The 24142-nt window shown below is 35.5% G+C and overlaps 1 protein-coding gene across 2 annotated transcripts in view; it reads left to right on the top strand.

The window, feature by feature from the left end:
• Positions 1-24142, top strand: part of LOC112053338 (uncharacterized) — a 97743-nt gene that overhangs the window by 10162 nt on the left and 63439 nt on the right. The window contains exon 2 of one of the 2 annotated variants that reach the window (XM_024092733.2): positions 11758-11793. The exons of the other annotated variant lie outside the window; for it this stretch is intronic. The gene's annotated coding sequence lies outside the window, so the exon portion shown is untranslated. The remainder of the gene's footprint in view (positions 1-11757; positions 11794-24142) is intronic. 2 annotated transcript variants of the gene reach the window in all.

Below are 24142 nucleotides of genomic sequence, written 5' to 3'. Positions count from 1 at the left end.
ATCTAGCAGACAACCTTCGGATAAAGGAATTATTTAGGAAATATTTAGTTTAAAAAATATAATTTAACCAGTAAAGTTTATACAGGCAGGAAAATATAACCGCGTCGGTGCTTGATGCTTCCACTACTTTCTAAAACAAACGACCATTATGAATTCTACATACGCCTCGAACACGTAACATCCACTTGCTTTGGACAAATAAATTTGTGGCAAGACAACTGTAACTAAAATATTTGTCTAAAACGTGTGTTTAACTGGCAACACTAATGTGCGATCACGTTCCGAGCTAGCAACACCATGGAAAGTCGTAATTTCTGCAGTGCGCGCTATGCATAATTTGTCTCCCCACCCAATGGAATTATTAGGACTGCTATCCATACTAATATTATAAATGAAATTAATTTTGCTAGTGCAAGCCATAAACCAAAAATAATTATAAATTTTCCTACTCTATAAGTTCTTATTTTGTCTCACGTTTCTAAGCTGTACACTTGTATCGATAATCGTAGAATACTATTCCTACAAGCTACTTTTTAGCAGTATTTAATAATTATATTAATATAGTATCTTAAAGCAGTAAGGAAGAAAAGTTTGTATAAAGTAATTATTTCCATATAAAAATTCATTTTGTTGGACAATTTGAGTGCGATAAAGTCCAAAGGTATTAAAGTCTGAGATTGATTTTTATATTTTATTTTTTTGACGGCCTCCGTGGCGCAGTGGAATTACAAGACGGAAGTCTTGGGTTCGATCCCCGGCTGGGCCGATTGAGGTTTTCTTAATTGGTCCAGGTCTAGCAGGTGGTAAGCTTTGGTCGTGGCTAGTTACCACTCTACCGACAAAGACGTACCGCCAAGCGATTTGAACGATGTCGTGTAGAAACCGAAAGGAGTGTGGATTTCATCCTATTCTTAACAAGTTAGCCCGCTTCCATCTTAGATTGCATCATCACTTACCATCAGGTGCAATTGTAGTCAAAGGCTAACTTGTAGAGAATAAAAAAAATCAATCTATTGATTACTACTTCCTTTTTTATATTTTATACTGTAGGTAATAAAGTTATGCAAAAATTGTAAAATTACACAAATCATCAACATGATTAAGAATTTATAAGTAAAAGTGTTCAAAATAAAACACAAGAATCGCACGTGAATGTGAAAATTTTAATTGCGAATCGCGAGGTTTGTGGAGATAGCATCTAATAGGACATTACTTGCGTTGATTTATCGCAGCGCACTGTACGACCTCTGGGTGCTAATTAAAGAAGAGTAGACCAGACAACGTGGAGCATACTTACAGACAAACATGCTCAAATAATTACATAGGCGCTGGCAAAAGGGTGTAAGGGCAAACGGTACATTCACGCACAGAGATGTGTCTAATAGGACATTACTTGCGTTGGTTTATCGCAGCGCACTGTACGATCTCTGGGTGCTAATTACAGAAGAGTAGACCAGACAACGTGGAGCATACTTACAGACAGACATGCTCAAATAATTACATAGGCGCTGGCAAAAGGGTGTAAGGGCAAACGGTACATTCACGCACAGAGATGTGTCTAATAGGACATTACTTGCGTTGGTTTATCGCAGCGCACTGTACGATCTCTGGGTGCTAATTACAGAAGAGTAGACCAGACAACGTGGAGCATACTTACAGACAGACATGCTCAAATAATTACATAGGCGCTGGCAAAAGGGTGCAAGGGCAAGCGGTACATTCACGCACTGAGATATATATAATAGGACGTTACTTGCTTTGGTTTATCGCAGCACACTGTACGAACTGAGTGTGCTAATTACAGAAGAGTAGACCATACAATACCTACAACGCACACAGTGGCGTGCACAGGGTTTTTGACTAGGGTATGCACTATATGTATAAACTGTAAAATACTTCCTACATATAGGTTCGCAATGAGTCCTCAGGGTAGGCAAGGTATTTTTGCATCTACGAAGTGTACGCCACTGAGTGCACATAGATGAAAAAATTATTACACTAAGGAATGGAGCACAATCACACACAGAGATGATTACATTATTATATTAGGCAAGGGCGCCGGAAAGGCAATAAATAGCATACACAACATGTGCTAAATTATCACATTAGCCATGTCAGGAAGCAGGGTTTATACGGAAGAAGTACACTCACAACCTAAGTTGTTTAAAAAAAAACTTGAGTAAGCTTAAAAATTCCAAAATAAAAGTTCAGGTGCAAGATTTTACCTAAACATACAAACAGTTTAATTTTAATAATAACTTGTAAAATTATAATTTAATCATAAACTTTTGATTTTCAGAAATCTAACACATCTCTAGTGTTGCAAATCTTTGTGAGTGGCAGTTATCACTTATCATTAGATGAACCATTGAAGCTATAAAAAATGCGTCTCTGATTTTGCTAGAGAGACCTACATGATTGATATTAAGTATTAACGTCACTTTTTGTTACTCTTATCGAAATGCAAACCCTAATTATGAATATCTAAGTGATGCTTAGTAAAGGCTCATTGAATTTTTACCGCCTGTCATTTGCAATTTCTAAGCTCTATCTAACGATTCAATGTTAGTTATGCCACAGAAAACATATGTACAAATAGTTATACGCTTTCCAAAGTTGCGCGTAGTGTACGAGTAATGTACTAATAAGATGTCGTGAGATTTATTATCGTAAGCACATATAATTAAAGTGTCCGTTTGTAATGTCTAAACTATACAGATTTCTACCCGAATATTATTTAAAGACGGGATTTTACTTACAAAAGGTCTACTTTGTAATAAAATTTAAGTTTGAAGTCCGGCCGCTCAGAGATTGCGTTTCTGACACCTGTCAATGTCACCTTTTTATATTTGTTAATAAATTAATTATTAATCATTTTAGCCTAAAATTAGTACGTTAGTGTAAGTTGGTATGATTATTAAATTTTTAATGTTTACTCGTTATTAAAGTTAGTAAGAGATATTTAAATATCTCATTGATATTGACATTATCTCTCTCAATTACATTGACAGGTGTCAGAAACACAATCTCTGAGCGGTCGGACTTCAAACTATCTTCGAAATAATAAAATTAATAGGTACTATACAATAAAAAAATATTAAACAACACAAAGGAATTTTACGCGTTTTACCGATAATTATCTGTGAAGTTTATGTTAAAATTCAAATAGTTAGACGTATCTCCATAGTAAAAAGATATCCTCATTACTACCTACTAAACAATAATAGAATAAATGAAAAATTTTACTATGACCAAAGGTTATCTCAACGATTGGATTTTACACATTTTACAACTGACACGGGCTTTGGTTTTTGTTTAAGTTCAAGTGGTTGGGCGTATCTTGTTAATTAATTAAAGGTTCTACTTAAGATTAAATGGAAATTTTACTTGAAAAAATGCAAATTAAACGACTGGATTTTACGCGTGAGATTCGAGTCTAGTTTTTGTTGAAATGCAAATAGTTTGGCGTATCTTCAAAATCAATCAGAGATCCCCAATGCAAACGGTGTTTAACATACTATTAAGTGGCGTCCAATGATAATTTTATACTATAGATCGGTTACGTCCCTACAAAATCACCGCAAAAAGTGATCCGAATAATAGGCTACAACACTTAGCGCACACATGCATAATTTTGTCTTTAATTCCATTATATATTTGTGCATATATAGTTTTTACACTTCCTGAACACAACTCGACATTGTAGACGATATATAGGTATTATCTGTTTAAATAACGTTGTTGACCACAACTAACATTGAGTTGACTATAAATTTCCTAATTTTTCATGTGCTAGTAACAGATCTAACAGTATTTAATATCATTGGTGGCGTCCAATAAAAGATCCGGCGCGTTGAACCTATTACTTAGTTTTGAGGTGTATACCAGTAAATATGTTGGTGACATCATTTTTGGCCGATGTCTCTATCGATGTAAATAAGTCATATTAGGGTGACCATACAAAGTTTAGAGCCGATGGACGTTGGGGTCCCAAGATGCTGGAATGGTGACCTCGCACTAGGAAGCTCAGAGTTGCTCGAGCTTATGTCGTGCAGTGGACGTCTATAGGCTGATATGATGATGATGATGAAGGGTGATCATGTTTAACAGCATGATTTAGGGAGATACAATGGACGATGGGCTAAAACGGATGGATCGTGGTCCCAACATCCAAACTTTTATATGTAGTTATACATAGAATCATTTAACTTAATAAATACTTATGACACGTTTTAATTTGGCATGAAAATTACTGATTAAAGAATAGGATAATAGAGACCGAAATTCCCACGGTCATACGATTATACTACCTGGGATCAATGCAGGATAACTATGGGTAAATAAATTAAAAGATCTATGATAAATATACAAAAATAATCCTACAAATACCTACTAATAACGAAAATATAAATTCATAGGTTTACAATTGTTTAAAACAAAATTTAAAATTATATTATGTATCTTGAAAATGGTAGGTAACCCTAGTTTGGATTGATTTCGAATTCGCCACATTGCGCATACCGAAGGGTACGGCATGTTAGCTAATCGGTTCATTTGTGATCTGAATTGATATGATCACATTTAGAAATGTGGATTACTAAACGTTCCCTAAGTTGCATAACTTAGACCAATATTGTAGTGGTATTTTCAAATTCAAATTCAAGTTTGAATCGAAAGCATGACGTAGCATTGCTAATTAGTTTTGTTTCAAATATTTGTTTGCTTTTGATTACAATTTGAAGATTGATCAGTGTCTTATGCGACAGAACTGTGATACCTTCACTAGTTAAACTTCAAAGTCTGAGTGAATTGTAACCATAGATTTACGATTCGGTACAAGTGATTGTAACCAACGTGATCGACGAGGATATAGCACCTTACACTTGCTATCTCAGTGCTGTTATTTATTTTATTTTTTTTAACTATTTATTTCATAGTTCCCATAAAACACGGGGTCATGGAACCAACAAAGCAGAAAAATAAATATCTTAATGTCAATTTTAAAAGAAAAAGAGAAGAACATTTAGTAGACTATCGCAGAATTAAAGATAGCAGTCATATACCTACTGTTAAAAAGTAGTCAATAATTTATACAGCGTCTTAAAAAAGGATGCATGTTCTGTAAAGGTATGGCTATTGCTAATAAATCTGGTAAACTATCACTTGCTACAAACGCTGTTGAAATGTCTGAACAAGGCGAAGCAATAAACCAAATAAATCAGTCACTCAATTCATTTATTGCATAGAATCGTAATGGTATTTAACGTTTTGTTTCAACGTATTTATACGGCAGGTATAATACGGTCGCAGTAGGCTCAAGTATTTATGAAAGACGGTTTAGCTCAGGTTATTTTAGAATTTAAATTAAGCTCAGGTTGTAGTAAAATTAAAGTACGAACGCGTTTCTGATTCGATCACGCAGAGATACTCCTAACATAGCTCGTTCTATCGCCCGCTGTGTGACTTTGAGCCTTCTTATGAGGATCATAGTTAGCGACCAAGTCCATGTACCATGTTAGGAGTATCTGCGTAATCCGCAGAAGAACCAGTCACACCGACATAGCTCAACGAGTTGCGAAGCTGAAGTGGCAATGAGCGGGCCACATAGTTCGAAGAGCCGATAGACGTTGGCTGGAATGGCGCACTAGAAAGCGCAGTTTTGGTCGACCCCCCGACCAGGTGGACGGACGACATCAAGCGAGTCGTAGGGATTCGCTGGATGCAGGCGGTTCAGTATCGTGATGTTTGGAAGTTCCTACAAAAGGCCTATGTCTTGCAGTGGACGTCCATCGGCTGATATGATGATAATGAACGCGTTTGAACTTCAGTACATCTGAAATGCATTGTTAATTTGTTTTGAGTAACGCATCGGATTTTTACAAAAAAAAAAAAAACTTTTATCATCCACTCACTGATAGATTATAATCTATAAGCATGTTTCTGCTTTACTAACTCTCCTTTCTCTCTCTTTAAACCTTACTATTCATATACATACATCAAAACCGAAACCGTCTTCTGAAAGTAAAATAATATCTATGCAAGTATCAAAATCAATAATTACCACATTTTTTATATTGCACCGGCTTTTTTTTTAATATGTCATATATTTTTCATATATGACCAATATTTCCATTCTCCTCCAACTAGTCAGGAATACTGTTTTAGGAGAGTCCGACAAATCTTACCGATGAGCAATTGAGAACTTTGGTATATTTATTTAGATAGGATGAAGTTATGTTACGAGTAATGTTATATGAGATAAAATCTTAGGAGGTAAAGGTATTTTGTAAAAGTCGCATCCGTAAGTCTTCAAATGGAATATGATATCGTTTATCGAAAACACTTTTCAATTAAGCTTGCTTAGCATAACTTTCGTCCAAAATTTCTTGTTCATTATATTTATCGGCTTGTGCATTAAATTATCCGACGCCTTCGAGGGGGTCCTTCTTGTCATGTTGTACATACAGGCATATCGGGGATAAGGGGTTCTTGTTATTGCTTATCACAGTGTCCTGGGCCAATTAAGATATATCAGGGTTTTGTGCCCTTATTTAGTAGGAGCAAGGAAGTTCTATTATCAAATCACAAGTAGTATTATCTACGTTTAAGTATGAGTTTTTGGTAAGCAAGAACTTAACTTTAGAGTAACACAACATAATTTTTATAATTTGTTATTACATCGAATCTAATTACGATGTATTTAATTATTATTATTCTTCTGCGACGAAGTAGTACGAAGTACGTTCGTAATCAATGATAGAATATAATTCTGGCTTCGATTTGTCGATAAATGGTGATCGACATCTTTCACCTAAAATAATTGAATAAAAACAATGATGAAATGTAAGATATTACTAGTCAAATCAGCATATTGACTACTTTTGACAAAATGTTCAATGAACTATTTTTTTAATGGTAGTTACGTAGATGTATGAACTTTAAAACTGGGATTAATAAACTCATTCTCTTTCTCAACTCATTCCTATATAAATGCGAAAGGTGAAAAGTTACTATACATAGCTGAAATTTGGCAAGGAGGTATTTATACTTAGTAGGTGTCCACTGAGAGAATGATTTTGCGATAGGGCCGGATTAAAGAGGTCTAATGGCCGAATAAGTCGGGGGCGACCGCTATTTTTTAAATAAATGACGTCGTGATTTAGCATACAGCCACGGGTGCCCACTATTTACTTAAGTGGACATAGAGAGATTTTCTCAAGGTTTATGCAGCTAGATTTCCCATTTAATTAAATCATAAAATTTATTATAACGTTAGGTGTAAGACAAGCTTATGGGTGACGGTAACTCAAAACTGCGTTTTAACAAGCGTAGTTTGCGACAATCTTATTTACAACCCCGGGTTGTTAGCGGTTTCGGATAAAATGAAACATTACAGCTGTTACCGAAGTCTGCGGTCTGGGATAAAGTTTGCAGTCAACTCCGGTACCGTGGGAGCTAGTTAACAAGGATCTAAATTACTTTAATTATTTATATGTTGGGTTGATGTGAACTGTGTGGTTTTTTTTTTATTTTCTGCACTAATTAGTTAATTGCGTCATTGGTTCTGTTAGCAAGTTTTAGATGGTGGTAGGCTTCGGCCGTGGCTACTAATTACACCCCTACCGACAAAGAAATACCGCCAAGCGATTTACCGTTCCGGTACGATGTCGTGTAGAAACCGAAAGGGATGTAGATTTTCATCCTACTCTTAACATGTCTGCCCGCTTCCATCTTAGATTGGATCATCATTTATGATCAGGTGAGATTGTAGTTAGGGTTTTTTTGAGATAAAAAAAATGTGGCCCTAAGTTCTTGTTGGCCTATTCACTAACTTTGGTCTATTAGCCACCTAATATAATTAACATTTAATTAATACAATCACATTTTTCCTATTCCGTCAAGCCCAAGCTAAGTTAAAGCTTAGTTTGAAGCAAGCTTAGTTTTAAGTTAGGTAAGTTAGCGAAAATTACAATGGTAAACACATTGGTTAGGAATTTTAATCAGTTATTAATAAATTAATAATGATCACGTCATCATGTGACTTGAGTTAGATAAGATGATAAACTTCGTGTAAGTATATTCACGAAGTTACTCAAAGTTAATGAATAGGACAGCAAGCCTTCGTTATCAATCCATATTCGGCTCACTGCTGAGCTCGATTCTCCTCTCAGATTGAGAGGGGTTAAGCCAATAGTACACCACACTGGCCCAATGCGGATTGGCAGGCTTCACTCACGTAGATAATTAGGAAAGTTCTCTGGTATGCAGGTTTCCTCACGATGTTTTCTATCACCGTTTGAGACACGTTACAATTAATTTCTTAAAATGCACACAATTGAATAATTGGAGGTGCATGCCTCGGACTGGATTCGAACCTCCGGAATCGGAGGCACAGGTCATGTCCACTGGGCTATCACGAAACTCAGCAGATCTATAGGCTATGTAATATGGAGCTTTAGTTGATTCCAAAACTCACAGTAACAGTCTGGAGTTAGAAAATAGTTACCGACGGCCCTGTGTTATAAAAAATATTCACCAGTATTATTGAAGCGAGTTAAGTTCAAAGAAGTATAAATATTACTAATTGTTTTATAACCTACCTATTTATGGCACATCCTGAACCTTAATAAGCTACTTACCAACCACAAAAACCATAGAATGTTCCGCTTCAAGAAATCTAACAACTTGATATTAATAAAAATCAATTCTGCATCAAAACAAAAAAAGTCAGGAAGAAATTTCCACAAGCGCACTTGGGCAGTTAGGTGATACGCTCCAGTGCCGACCATCCTACCATATCGCACTGCCTAATGCCTCATAACTAGGGTTACCATGTCTAAAATCAATTAAGCAGGACAAAAAGCACAAATACCCCGGATTTCGGGGCTCATAACTCATTAAACTTAATCATCAATTATTTTTTATATTTATATTCAAAACCAAAAAAAACTAAAGTATAATGACAATTTATATCAATCAAGCAAGACAAAAAGCAGAAAGACCCAGAATTTCAGCCCCCACAGTAAAGTTACAACGCTTTAACATCGTTGGTTTCCATAGAAACTTCGTTGTTAGTGACATTTTGTTTCTGGCATCCCATCTTACAAATAAAGTTCAAATTTTAATAAAACTTGTTGAAGACGAATATTACATCGACGAGTACAAATTAGCGTAATCACACAAAAACCGTATCATTTACGGATTATTAAACTTACTCTTATAATAAAAACAATTAATCAACTTTTAGTTTATTTTAAAATTAAATTTAAACTAACAGCCATAGCATTTGAAATCGTCGTGAAAAAATGATACATACTCGTAAGTATGGTTTGTTTTAAAGCGCTAACCATCTACATTTTGAAGCTCGTCTCCTTTTTTCTATAGCAACAGATTTACCTAATATACAACTTTTAACTCAGTTAGTCGGTTGATTGGGTGTCACACTGCTATCCGTCAGAGCCTGGACTATAAAAGAAGCTCCGCCTGGACGCTCCCCGGATCTCTAAACTAGGACAGATCCGGGAAATACCGGAGGTGTGGCAACCTTACTCATAACTACTCAACACAAAATGAAATTTAAACGAGAATCATCCTTATTGCAATACGAATACAGATTAAATTAATTACATCATTCAAAACTTCTCCACGATGCCCTCGTAATAATTGCTTCTTAAGTGAATGAACTAAACGCAATGAGCATACGTTATTTTTAAACTAAACTCATATAAAATTCATAACTGATAACGGGATTTTCTTTAAACATATAATTAAATAGACTACGCAAACCACCTAAACCTTTTGAGCAGTTTTTGAATTATTTAATGAATTCTTTATTGGCTTTATTGATTTGAGTTTTTTTTACTCTTTTACAAGTTAGCCCTTGACTACAACCTCACCTGATGGTAAGTGATGATGCAATCTAAGATGGAAGCGGGCCAACTTGTTAGGAGTAGGATGAAAATCCACACCCCTTTCGGTTTCTACACGACATCGTATCGGATCGGAACACTAAATCGCTTGGCAGTACTGTAGCTAGTTGGTTAACTAGCTGTAGCTAGTTAACCAACTAGCTACAGCCGAAGCCTCCCACTAGCCAGACCTGGACCAATTAAGAAAATGTCAATCGGCCCATTATCTCAACGGCTTTATTCCTATGCTCAAACACACCTTCTGGAGTTTTCTATATTCTGAGGATGCAAATTACAAATGTCATCCGGTGCTGATCTAAAGCCAGGCTTAACAATTTGCTATGTATAATAACTTTTAATATAGTTATAGTTGACTAATGAATTTAAGTGAAATATTTTAAGAAACATGTTTTTAAGACTTTTGAACTACTATTCTTTCCATGCAAATTTTTTCATCATTCAGAAATATTGTGCTCACCTTAACTTACTTTCAAAACAAAACAAATCAAATCAAAAATCATTTATTTCAAGTAGGCTCGGTTTACAAGTACTTTTGACACGTCAGTTGACTATTTTTAAAGATTCTACCACCGGTTCGGAAGGCAGGTTCTGCTGACAAGAAACCGGCAAGAAACTCAGCAGTTGCTGTTTTAAAAAAAATCATACAGTATCATAATTTACAATTGATGATAACATTACAATTTCTTATAGTTTTACTTTTTGTGTGAAGGTGGAAGCTGATCCAATGGCCTCTTTACTATTTCGATTTCTTTTTAAATCGACCATCATAGAATCCAAAACTTAATTTGAATCCGAGATCCGTATTGTCAATACAAACATACAACGCAAGACCATCCAAGTTAATCGTATAACAATATTTACTCGACGAAATCATAAAAATAGCTCCCTGACGCCATAAAATAACATTTGTGCAATGATTTTTGAGAGATAGAACATGTTTAGACAAATTGTTTATTTGCGGTGGGCGGGGTATAATACGCCTTTTGTGTAGGATTGTGTAGTGGGTTCTTTATTATACAATGGCTACTTTATTTTCGTACCACCTGTTAAGTTTGTGTAGGTTCTTGTAGCTTTCAACTACTTATTTTGATAAATTTACACTAGTATTAGCGGCCGTGATAGCCCAGTGGATATGACCTCTGCCTCCGTTTCCGGAGAATGTGGGTTCGAATCCGGTCCGGGGCATGCACCTCCAAGTTTTCAGTTGTGTGCATTTTAAGAAATTAAATAGCACGTATCTAAAACGGTGAAGGAAAAACATCGTGAGAATACCAGAGAATTTTCTTAATTCTCTGCGTGTGTGAAGTCTGCCAATCCGCATTGGGCCAGCGTGGTGGACTATTGGCCTAACACCTCTCATTTTGAGAGGAGACTCGAGCTCAGCAGTGAGCCGAATTTGGGTTGATAATGATGATGATGATGATTAGTTGGTGTCCTTTTTTATTTTTTACCAGTTAGGGTTCATTATACGAGCAGTAACTGCCGTCGACTGCCGCCGAGACGTCACCGACTGCAGTCGTCGGTAGCAGTTGCCAGTTGCCATTGTCAACGTGCTTATTATTTTTTTTTTTAATCTTTCAAGTTAGCCCTTGATTACTTAATGGTAAGTGATGGTGCAATCTAAGATGGAAGCAGGCTAACTTGTAAGTAGGATGAAAATCCACACCCCTTTCGGTTTCTACACGACATCGTATCGTAGGGTGGTAACTAGCCACGACCGAAGCCACCAGGCCGACCAGCCAGATCTGGACCAATTAAGAAAATCTCAATCGTCCCAGCCGGGGAAGGCAATGTTAAATTATACTCTAATTATATTTATTATTTTCAGATTATCCCCGAACAACCTTCATCATGAATTGATAAGGTAAGAACTAAACATAGAATAACCATTCGCTGCCCGCGGGTATTTTATCGAAAAGCCCGTCTGCGTTGAAGAAGCCGACAGTCAGTGTATGCGGTTTTAATCTACCGTTGTAAGCCATTTAAAAAATCTTTATATTCCTCTATCGCGCGGAGCATGATACTGTGCTCGTCTATTGCCCTTAGTTTACTTTATATTTTTTTACATGTCACGTAACGGATGCGACCGGTCGTCCATTTAGGAGTCAAGTGGATAAAGGCTAAGTTATATATCAGTTGCATTCTGTTACACACCTGTCGCGATAAGCCCTTCAGATTTTCCGGGTTTCTGACAATATTGGTCGAACTAACGCCGTGCTTATATTTACGTAGCCGGCAAGTACCCAAGCTTTGATGTGGGTAAAAGTTTTTTTTAATTTTTAAAGTTCTGACGGCAAAGTTTTGTGCCTCCGTGGCGCAGTGGTATGCGCGGTGGAATTACAAGACGGATGTCCTTACAAGACGATTCGATCCCCGGCTGGGCCTATTGAGGTTTTCTTAATTGGTTCAGGTCTAGCTGGTGGGAGGCTCCGGTCGTGGCAAATTACCAGCCTACCGGCAAAGATGTACCGCCAAGCGATTTAGCGTTCCGGTACGATATCGTGTAGAAACCGAAATGGGTGTGGCGTAGGAATACGGAGATAAAATATAGCCTATAACCTTCCTCGATAAATGGGTTATCTAACACTGAAAGAATTTTTCAAATCAAGACCAGTAGTTCCTAAGATTAGCGCGTTCAAACAAACAAACTCTTCAGCTTTATAATATTAGTATGGATAGAAAAAAAAGTGTGCCTTGCTCTGCTATACATTATGGTTTTTGTATTTACGCACAAACAGGTGATCTTTGTTGTTCTTCTCATCATCATGAGTATATTTTTAATGTCTTAAGTCTGTAAGAGAAGGGGACTTAGACCGACTATGCTTCAAATGCGCGATACCTCTTAGCAGCAAAAAGAAAACCAGGTATTTAGATTTTTCATTTCCCTATATTTCTCGTAATAAACCTATAATAACCGCGTGTTGACGATTCGATACGTAATCCATCACAGACGATCATGATATTGCTTCTGTGAGTAGCGATAGGTCTATTTATAGAGGACCAACGCGAGCGGCTTCCTTTGAAAATGACAGATCATTAGGTGTTGCCATAATATATCATTTAAATGTACTAAAGCGTTTTTTAGATAGCATAGGTACTGTGACAAACTTACAAGAGTAAAACGAACTGTCAACTGTGTGCCTAGTGGGAGTTTTCAATATTTTCATACTGTTACTATCACGTTGACGTTTACGCAAATTTATATGGAATTGAAACAGTTGTGCAGTAGTGCCACTAGATGGCGCTGTTTCAATTCCTTAGAAATTCGCGTTTACGTTACGTGACGGTAACAGTATCAAACTGCCACTAGGCCCTCTGCACTATAATACATGAAACGAACTGTAAGCAATGATAAGATTTTTTGACCAAAAATTTTTTGAATCGACTTCGAAAATTTCTAGTCGACAATCGGATAATCGGAAATCCAAGTAAATGAAAAAACGAAAACTGCCCCTGTGACCAAGTGGCACGTTTTTCTCTTTCTACGATCGCAAACGCTTCGAAAACTAGAAAAATGTATGATGTATTAATGATAAGGCCGCCTTTTGTATTCTACTTTTTCTTATTCTGTTTTGCTTGTTTTCTTTTATTTATTGTGGTGTACAAATAAAGAGTATTAAATTAAAAAATTAAACATTTCATTTCTTAAAATGCACATAACTGAAGAGTTAGAGATGCATTTTTAGTTTAGACTGTAGTTTAGATAGCGAAAAAGACGAAGTCAAAAAACAATGTCGAGTTATAAAAGACTTATTTATTTTTAGTCTCTCATTATTCCTGCAATCTGTCTTGAGACATTCAGCGGGATTTTAAGTATTCGTATATATTTCATTTCTTAAAATGCACATAACTGAAAAGTTAGAGATGCATTTTTAGTTTAGACTATAGTATAGATAGCGAAAAAGACGAGGTCAAAAAACAATGTCGAGTTATAAAAGACTTATTTCTTTTTAGTCTCTCATTATTCCTGCAATCTGTCTTGAGACATTCAGCGGGATTTTAAGTATTCGTATTAAGGCGTGTTAGGTGCAAAATCCAGTAATTTGCCCAAATATAATAATGTAGTGTCTATTTCATGACATCTTGTGGTGCGAGAGAGACGACTCTTTTGAAAGTTGTACCAGGTTTCTTCATCATTAGGTTACTTGCAAGTTGATTTGGATGTTTACGAATACGCTTTTGGTATGTTTACATTGCGTGTGCAACTTCTGTCTTTATAGTCTTGATTTTTAGTTCACGATGCAGGCGATCATTTTTGATGTACCAAGGAGCATTGGTAATCATGCGCAGCATTTTTGACTGGAACCGTTGCAGAATTTCTAAATTCGAGTCTGATGTTGTACCTACCCAAAAGTTACAATCCGTACGTCTATACCGGTTTAAGTATAACCTTGTATAATAAAAGCTTATTTTCCAGCGATAGTTGGGACTTTCGATTTAAAAGACTTATAAATGATATTTGATATGTAAATATGTTAAGAACAATCTATGTTATCTAGCTCATAGACTCATAGATTATAAGTCATGCAACAAAATAACTCGGACTTCACGCAGCTACTCTTTTTACTCAATGATTAAATTCCGATGTAGACGTAATGGACTGTGTGTCGGTGCGTCCCTATCGGAAGGCATTGCCTTACGTTACGTGTGTCCAACCGCAAATAGTAAGGCATTAGCCACACATAATGTCAGGCACGCGATCCGTGTCATACGAGGACTTGGCTGACAACTCCAGCGCTAGAGCGATTGCTCTAGAACTTGTCCAGAGCATAAACGCGATGATACAGCGCTTACATTGCTTGAAATAATATTCAATTCAGAAAACGAAGGGACTAGGGTTGCCACGTTGTAAAATAAAGCCAAAGTATGAATTATTTTATAATACTGTTCGTGTAATTGAAGACTTTAATGCTCCTGGCAATCAAATAAAAATTTTGCGTTTATAATATTTAAATACTAATTGATGGGAATCGAACGTGGGATGTCTTGTCTTAGAGTCCTATGATCGTCACGTAATGCCTGTCAAATGTGAAATGTCTATGATATCAGGATTTCAGTTTATTTTGCTAAGGATTCATAAATAATGCGTAATCATCTACTAGTACCATATTTTTTTTAGTTACTATTCTGAAGTTACATGAAAATGACTTGTACCAACCACCAACGAAATAAACGATACGTATTGTTTATTTCGTTGGTGGGCAATTACAAAACTCAGTAAAATGCACAGAAGTGACGAGTCATCGAACCTGTATAACTTGGTTCAGAGAAATTCTACAATATTTGAGGCATACTAACTATTGCTCCAAATGGGCAGTTCTAACGATACGTTCCAGTTTTTTAGTTTTTTTTGGCGGAGACTTTTGAAAATCGACAAAATATACCTCGAACCTGTATAACTTTGTTCAGAGCCTTCCTATAACTTACATACCATATTAACTATTACTCCAAAAAGCTAGTTCTAACGATTCGTGACATTTTTTTTCCTTGGCCGGTTCTTTCAAAAAGGGCCCAAAATGAACGATCTCCATTCGTTAACGTAGGAGACAACCCTAACGAATACTCGTAGTTATGCGCAGGCCCAAGCGATGGCAATCAGAGACGCGTGCTGCGCTGCGGCATGCGGTTTTTTCACACAATCCATCTGTTGGATAGACAATAATTGACCAGATGCTACATTACGGTCAAAGGAAACGATCGCCTCTATAGTCAAAGCCTATATCATTACATACCTCGTTCATAATAAGGCAGATGCCATACTGATAGAGAAATACATCATCAACATTCCATTTGCCTCGTTTAATTCTCATGCCCGATGATTTGCAAAATTTCATGTTAACGATTTTGGTAACCCAAAGATGCTAAGGAAATAGAGGTCGCAAGGTTAAACCGAGGCGCCGAAGTGCACACGTATTTTAACGATTGTTCTCGAATAATGAAACCATCGTAATGGTTCTTTGAATATAGTGATGGGCAGAGTTATTCTGATATCGAGTTTTATTCGCTCGATTCGGCCTTAAGTTTACAATAGTAATTATATTTTATTGACGCACGATTAGCACCACCTTAATGTTACAAATAAATAATATTGTGTAAGTATAAAGAAAAAGCATTAGACCCTAACATTAAAATTAAAGTAATTATTTATACTAATATTATAAAGCTAAAGAGTTTGTTTGTTTGTTTGATTGAACGCGCTAAGCTCAGGAACTACTGGTCCGATTTGAAAAATTGTTTTCAGTGTTAGATAGCCCATTCATCGAGGAAGGCTATAGGCTATATTATCCCTACGGGAACGGGAACCACGCGGGTGAAACCGCACGACGTCAGCTAGTTATTGATAAAGTTTATCTTCACACGATTACTCCTTATTTATTTAAGTAAGTAAACCTTTTACTCGTTATATTAGCATTGTATTAAATAAACTGAAATAAATCCGAGACTATGCGAATAATAAATGCTCAAACTCTTACGAAAATACACATTTGGTTTTAATTTTGGACCATGTCTAGAATGAAATGTTTAGCTTTACTATTTTTTTTTTTCGGTAATCTATACAAATGTACCTACATTTCATACTTTTACAATGTATTTTTCGACTGAAACCTACCAAAAATTTCGTAGCCGAATACCTAATTCGGTATTCGGTAATCGGTAGACACGGCGCATCACTAATCTTGTATTATCATTTGATAGGTAAGATTCAAGAATGATAAATCAAACTCTGGTTATTCCCGACGCAAGATGTTATTTTGCTATTTATCTGCAAAAACAGTTTTTGTCGGGTTTTTGATTAGGATTTATATTGGATTCCCGCTTGGGCGTGCTCATTGATTAATGACACTTTCTTGCAAGCCTTAGAAAGTCCCTTCTAATAAACAGGGAAGTTTATTAGTAATGAAATTACCCCAGCTATTAAGCTTGACGTATATAAAATTATATTTTTATATAGCAACTAGCGGTTGCCTGCGACATCGTCCGCGAGAAAATCGATGTAGGTAAACTTACATTGTATCTTACTTCGTGAACATTTTTTATAAAATAAAATTGTATAGCAAGTCATCCTTAAAAGATTTGCCATAGCAGACTGTTTTGTAGATCTATATAAACCCTCTACCCTTCTAAACAAAAAAAATCTAAATCAGTCCATAAATGACGGAAATATCACTGGACATACATAAAAAAACATACATAGAGCCGAAAATAGAACCTCCTCCTTTTTGGAAGTCGGTTAAAAAGAGCATTGTACCATACATTTTTTTTGTTATACCTACCTCCATATAGGAGATAAGTGAAGGCAGATAAGGCAGCGTTTTCGACTGAATCTCCCTGATGGCTTGACATTTTTCCGACACATCCAACAATTTATTCGTAACTAGCGAACCCGGTCATGCTTCGCTTTGACTCATTCCCTACCCCTATCATATTCTACTCCCACTTTACCCCTACTCTTTTTTTTTAATTTATTTGTCATATCTTTTAAATATGACCAATTATCCCATTCCCTTTTAACTAGTTGGAAAATACTGTATTAGGAGTGGGTACAACAATAGATCAACGGGGCGGGGATCGAATCACCATCCCTCAGTGATAAGTCTGACTGTCCTTACCGTTGAGCTATTGAGGCTATTTCTACTACTATCCTACACTACTCCTACCCTACCTGTCTATCCTACCCCTACCCTACACCTACCCTACGCATTAAATATGTTTACTACCTAATCTGTAAGGCGAACAGACAGACAGTCGCGACGGAGGCTGTTTTATAAAAATGTATAGAAGTCTATTACGTCAACGTAGTTATTACGATTTTATTGCATCATTAAAAATCCTGTACAATTATAGGGGAATAAAATAATATTTTATGATTAATATCAAGTCGTGAACACCTCCGCAACGACAGACAATGGAACAATAAAAGTATTAGCAACAAATGGCTTTTAATTTCGATAAAATCATAAAAACAACATTACACGCCCTGAAACTCAGATAACAGGAATGCCAAAAGATGTTGGATCGCACTTCCTTAAGTAGTTTTTGTGTCTTCATACAAAAAGCTTTCGGTTGCACGAATAAAAATCGTCCAGGGGATATGACCTCTGCTTCCAAAAGTCATTCATTTTTCAATTTACTTACGTGTACTTACTACCAGAAAAATACTAAAAATAATGTCATTCAAGATTTTTCAAAATTCTAGCCCTAAACGGTTAAAAGGGGTTGAAGATGTTTTTAATTACAAATCGTTCATGTTTTGAGGTACTTATATTTTTGGAAAATATAAATAGAAGGGAATAAAATAGGCGTTGAAAGATTACATCGATTTCCACCTTCACTATTATGTATGTGAAATTAAATGAAAATCAACGCTAACAAACGTGACTTAGTTCTAACACGCTTGCAGCGCTTATAAAAATAAAGGCAATTTTGTAGAAAAAGTCTTTCAACAAAGTGAAACTAATCATACTTGATTAGATTGCATATGAGAGAGATTGCACTGCAATGCGATGAGACCACGTTAGACTCAGACCCACCGCCTGAGCCAGATGACACTACAAAATTGCCATCAATTGCAAAATGAAATTACCGTTTCCACGGATGACATGTGTTACAATCTTGCGGAGCAATTTTAAAACTGTCTCCATGCTTTCTCCGCCAAGAGCCTGCGATTGCGAGACTTACCTCATTCAATGAAGTTCGTCAGCGCATGGTCTTATTATAGGTAGTATGGTAATTATGAAGTTTGTACTGAGGTGGCGTTTGGAGATTGCTGAGGGTCCTGGGTCATAATTGTCCAAGTATAAAACGTAATTTTTCTACGGGATATCATGAGGAATCATGTCCTAAGTCGCTAGACCATTAGCTTCGTAGTAGTAGCCGCAGGTCTTTAGTAGACTTGACTTCGGAGAACCCCTGCGACTTGCTTGATGTAGTCAGTCACCTGGTGGGGGGTCACCATCCCAGCACCTTGGAACCCCGACATCCATCGGATCTTCGTACTATGTTTCCCGACCATTGCCACTTCAGCTTCGCGACATGTTGAGCTATGTTTGATCTGCTGGATCTGACAATATTATGCCGAGGAAAATAAAAAAAAAACTTGGTAGGTTCGCTGCTTTCCAAAGCCATCACAGACTCGCATCTATAATTGGCTACTGTATTTATGGTACGAGTAGGAGCAAAAGCCGACGAAGTTATAGCATTCATAAAATGCGGCATGTCTCGTTGTTGCAGGCTCTTCCATCACAACTCGATCGAACTGCCAACATGACACGACCCGATAAGATCGGCCCTTGCACACGGCATACTGAAGTGTGTATTCAGTCATTCTATCTTGTTAGCCGTAGATGTGGGTACTTGTACTGCTTAGGCGCCAGATGACTTGGCAAAATTTGCTTTAATTGCAAATAAAACTACCGTTTGTTCATGTGTGTCGTGATATGCGATAATTTTGAAATCGTTTGCATATTTGCGTTGAAGAAAACTCGATTAAGATCTATAATGGTTAAGGGTTCCAACCGCCTAAGAAACAAAAATTGATTTTTTTTTGATGGGCTATCGCTACCTAATCTTTAGAACAATCTTACGTTTGTTACGTGCATATTAAAGACCCAATTTAAGAAATGAATATACATATTATTTTTAATATAATAACATAATATTTTCAACAAAAAAATAATGTTGACTTCAAAGGCGTATTTCAGTTATTTTGATTTTCACACAAAATTACCAAACCAATTTTCATGAAAATGAAATGAGACTATCTAGAAGTATACTCTTTCAGACAAAAAAAGAATTTTAAAAATGGGTAATAAATTACGAAGTTATGAGGTAACAGACAACAATTAAAAAAAGAAAACAAAAAACATACCCGTCTATTGAGAACCTCCTACTTTTTTTAAAGTTAAAGTGGTCAGAGATTTTTGATGATTAGCTACAATCTCGGATCCTTACTTGTAATTATCACTGACAAAACGTTTTTTTTGAACCTTTGTCTTCAGGCTTCAAAAGACGGCACATAGATACGGAGATTCTATTAGGACAACGTAACGCCAGTTACTGATCTTCCTGAGAAACGTGTTAATTGGATTAGTACGACAACTAAAAAAATTTAGGCACTTTTCACAGTTTTTAGAACTATTCTATGTTTACGAACTACTACTAGATGTACAAACTACTAATATTTCTAAAAATAAATCCACCTAATCGAAGGGTACCCAGCATTGTATGCAGCAGATTCTATTCAAATATTACAAATTCTGTCCGCAATCCAATAATGGATGGTCACCACAAATCACATCATCGTATCGCCACCACTTAAAAAACAGTTCCAATGCAAATACAAGTTACTTGTAACTTTGACGACTTTAAAACACTTTTCCATCAGAACGGAAGCTTTCTCGATGACAAGGTGACATTATTTACCTCTTATGGTTGAAATAGATTATGTGCAATGGTCAACTTCGAGTTGCCTGAACTGGGCAAGCGATTTACACTTACATAAGCAATGCAAAGTAACTTGTAATGTGGCGAGTGAAGAGTCGTGACTTGTAACTCTATTAACTGTTTGATGTTTTTTGCTTTAATTATTTCACAACCATTTTAGATTGATTGTTAATTCAATCTTTAACGTGTGTAACGTTAAAACCTTAGATTAGGTATAAGTATATACAATACAGCTTTAGTTCTCTACTATCTCTTACAAGCTTGATTTAATTTTCATTACTGAATGATAATAAGATTTGCTTTTAAATTATTGGCATGAGTAGTAAGATTACTTTGTGTCTTACGAGCTTTTAAGAATCAAGTATAGAGAGTATCTAGAGTCTTGTAGTCTTATAATATCTCATCCGTAGATTTAAGTGTAGTTAAGAATCCCTTTGTCTTCTAATTTTATCCCTTTGTCTTCGAGTATAATCGTTACTTTATATTTTAACACGTTAGCATCAAAATTTTTAAAAGAATGATTAATTAAATTATTGTTTGATGTCGAAACTTTTACGATCAATAGATACCGATCTGACTTTTACCCATTTGCATGTCGTACTTCAAAGATTATTAATTTTATTACTTGCTATAAAATGATAAGTATTATTATAGCTTCTTTCTAATAGTTTCTATCCACCTAGAGTCTAGACAGGTCAGGTGTTAACATGTAATGTTGGACTATGCAGTTGAATTGTATTATTTGCTTTGCGGTTTATAAGAAACACGTTAACAGTTCATCGACTCATCTCGCGTTTATAACAAACGTCTTGTATTGTAAGTAGGTAATATTGACATTATTGTTCTGTAGAAACGGTATGACATTGATGATCATTGTTAATATTGCCAGTTAAAGGCTGTATCCGATACATCTGACCTCTGGTGTTAGGTAAATTTGTGGGTCAGAACTTTGAACTTGGAAAACAATGAAGTTGTAATATCTTTTTGACGTTATTTTAATGCCAAGAATAGCATTGGCCCAATAAATAGCTCTTCTAAGATGGTAGATGGTGGCTGTCATGATTGGTAAGCATATTTTTATTATATCCTCGGGCACTGTATAGGTACTCCTTGGTTCGGATATTTGAAACTGAATTCTTGATGAAATACGAATATTACTTGCTGAATTCATAGTCTGCATCTATAACCAATAGATATGTCATATGAACGTATATATCAATGTAACTGATTCCTTGCTAAGCAAATTCTCATTTGATCGATATTAAATCAACTAACTTATAAAAGAAAGGTTCCTGATTTGATTCGTTGGTTTGGATCCTTTGAAATTGACTTCTTGTTAAAATATTTCTACTGAATTCATGTTCTGTATCAATGACTACAAATATGTCATTTGTACCACAAGTAACGTATTCGTGAACGTTAGGTAGACTGAGTTAGTTGTTAGACTACTTCCTTTCTAATTGCGGAATGTAAAAATTAATATATAGCGTGTATACATGTTTTGCGAGAATTTACCTAATTTTTTGCCGTTTGTTTCTCATCACATTTGTAAGAGCGGAACATTGAATGTACGATATATTTCGCAACTACTATTACGTGTAATACAACATTAGAAGCTCTAAATGGTGATTTTATTCAGCATTATAACGTAAAATGCCTGCAAAAGGCTTTGTTACCCTTTTTGTGACAACGTAACATAGCAGTATCAAGAAACAACAAACGTGCCATTGTCTACTTAAAGTGCAATCTCTATAGATGGTACCGTAAGAGACAGTTCAATTAAAATTCTAATAAGCTACGTTCTTCGACTTATTGCTTTTCTACGGAGTCGACGAAGATTAATATCAACTGTACGACGACAACTCGTACTACCTAGCCGTTACATACGATTTTATTTCTCATTTTTTATATTATCTGGAATATTCTGGAATGCTTATTAACTTGCTCAATTAGTTATATCATAATTCTCTTCTTTTTCAAATTCTAATTTCAAATCATTGGTTTCAAGTAGACTTTTACAATCACTTGAAGTCAAAACTGTTATTGTTTTTAATTCTCAAATGGCTACTAGTATTAATGCCTTTATTTAGGGAGATGCAGAAACAATTTTTTTTATAATTATGTCAATAATCCATATTTTCCTTGGTCACGCCATCACGTGTGAATGGCTGGACCAATTTCACTATTTTTTTATGTGTTAGTTATTGTCAGAAGAAGGTTCTTTTGACAAAAAAAAATTGAGGGGGGTAGGGTAGGGGTATGGTAGGAGTAGTTGAAAGTTTACATCCAGCTTCACACGGATGAAGTCGCGGGCGTCCGCTAGTTTATCAGAGATTAGTTCCCAGACCGTAATTTATTAACCGACTTCTAAAAAGGAGGAGGTTCTACGTTCGGCTATATGTATATTTTTTTATGTATATCCAGTGATATTTCCGTCATTTAAATTAATCTATTAGTAACACAATGTTCGATGGTCAAAAGCAAAATAAGTACACACGAGAAAGAGAAAACCATGTAGGTATATGAACTATGGCTTCCTTAGGTTTAAAATAAATACAAACTTACTAAACAAAATTATTAGAAGTGCTTTATAATCCGAGTAACATGATATTATCTACCGTATTGAAATACATCATTATGCGATAAGAAAATATGAGAGATTGTACAAAATTTAAAGTCATTCAGAAAGCTGCGTAGCGTTAATTTATCAATCTCTATAATAAATACGATACGCTAACGATCTTGTTAAGTTGCGTATTTCTATCACATTACACAGTAAGCAGTACACAGGCCGTTAGCTTTGTACTTAATAGTTTTTGCCCGTGACATTGCATCAAACCTTTCGTTGTTTTTTTTTTCCGCCAATACAAAGTTATTGAATAACTTCAGAATAATGGTTAAGTTGGATATTTCTAACACATCACACAGTACAGTTAAGCATTACAGAGGTTGTTAACTTTATTACTAAATAGCTTTTGCATATGGTATTGCATTCTTTTAGTAGTTTTCATTTTTTGGATACCACAAGCAATCAATAACTTTAAAGTTAAGAAAACTTTCCGGCTTGTCAACTTTTTTTAAGAACATCTAGTAGGTATACCTAGTATTTTCATCAAACACCTGCAGAAATATCTTTATCATCATTATCAACCGATGGACGGCTGGACAAAACTTTTGTGAAACTAAATGTATTATTTATATTATTTATGTTGTGTACGTGGTTATGTTTATGTCAAGCGTTAACTTTAGCGTTCTATGTTCTGTGTTTATGTCCATGTTTATTTCAATTAATACAATTCGGTTTGGCAATATAGGTTATTTGTTTTTAAATACTTTAATTAAAGGACTTTGAGTAATATATTAAAAGCTATGTCTATTACCTTCTTTTACGGATCTGTATCTATTGACCCAAGTATAGGCATTAAACTTTTAAGTGTCTGTATTTTACCATCATATTCCTCAAACTTAAAAACAGCAGTGCTGCTAGAGAGATGCCGAAAATCTGCCGGGTCACTCTATCACTTAAAGCCAATCCTTAAGTAATAAGTATCGATTACAGATAATGGTCGCTATTTTATTAAACTTTTTTGCAAAAATCCGTTTTATTTTTTACACTTTGAACATCCAATAACACTTATTATATCCAAACTGCTACCGTCTTTAAAACGAAACTAAGTGACACGAGGTCTATTTGTAAAATAAATAATATGGAATTATGTCTAATAGCATCTTCAGTCGTGTTATTACGAGAAATGATTTGTTGAATTCCT

This window comes from Bicyclus anynana, chromosome 20 (assembly GCF_947172395.1).
Source record: "Bicyclus anynana chromosome 20, ilBicAnyn1.1, whole genome shotgun sequence".
NCBI classification, from domain to species: domain Eukaryota; kingdom Metazoa; phylum Arthropoda; class Insecta; order Lepidoptera; family Nymphalidae; genus Bicyclus; species Bicyclus anynana.
Note: the sequence above shows the minus strand (reverse complement) of the source record. Positions and strands in the feature narration are given on the sequence as shown.